Here is a 769-nt window from a genome sequence, read left to right as displayed (position 1 = left end):
AGTTTGTATGATACCTAAACCACGAGATGATTAGACTCTGTATATAATGTCATTGATACTAGAGACTTGCATCTCACCTAAACGACCATAGGTGACACGACCTCAATCCTGAGTGTTCTGTGAACTTCTGCCTTTGGGGTGGTCCTTTGATTAGTATGGGTGAGAGTGGCCAGATTTCCAACTCAACATGCCTACCTTTTTGGGGACTTGACTGATCTGGGAGCTGGGAACTCAATCCACAAGATGGAATTCACTCCTTTCCCGGAGCAGGGATAAATAGAGAGATTACTCCCTTAAGGGCTGATTTTGGGGCTTGAACATAGTGGCCACAGCTTCTCTTTGGAAGCGAAGACTCAGACATAGTAGGACTATGACTTATGTTCATTAGAGGGATTAATGGTACTTAAGGAGACAGATGTAACTACAGAGGCATAATGATTAATGGCCCAGCTATACTTACGAGCGATCTGTGAAGGGTTGTCGTACTGCTGATTGGTTAAGATGGACACATAATATATCTGTAGTGAGGAGAGTTCAGTTGTCGATCTTTAGTGGAGTGCCTGGCAGTTAACGGATGGTGGATCCCGTGACTAAAGAGTTTAGTCAATTATTCACATACCGTTGAAGCTTTGGATCTATAGATTCATGAGGTCCCCTTGGTAGTTTGGATTCATGTTGAAGGATCAAGTTCTGGTATTGATTTGAAATGTTCAAATTGACAAGAGGTATTTTGATTATATATGATATAATCGGTATGATGTATGAGATA

The sequence above is a fragment of the Benincasa hispida genome, chromosome 8 (genome assembly GCF_009727055.1).
Source record: "Benincasa hispida cultivar B227 chromosome 8, ASM972705v1, whole genome shotgun sequence".
NCBI classification, from domain to species: domain Eukaryota; kingdom Viridiplantae; phylum Streptophyta; class Magnoliopsida; order Cucurbitales; family Cucurbitaceae; genus Benincasa; species Benincasa hispida.
This window is presented reverse-complemented; position numbering follows the sequence as displayed.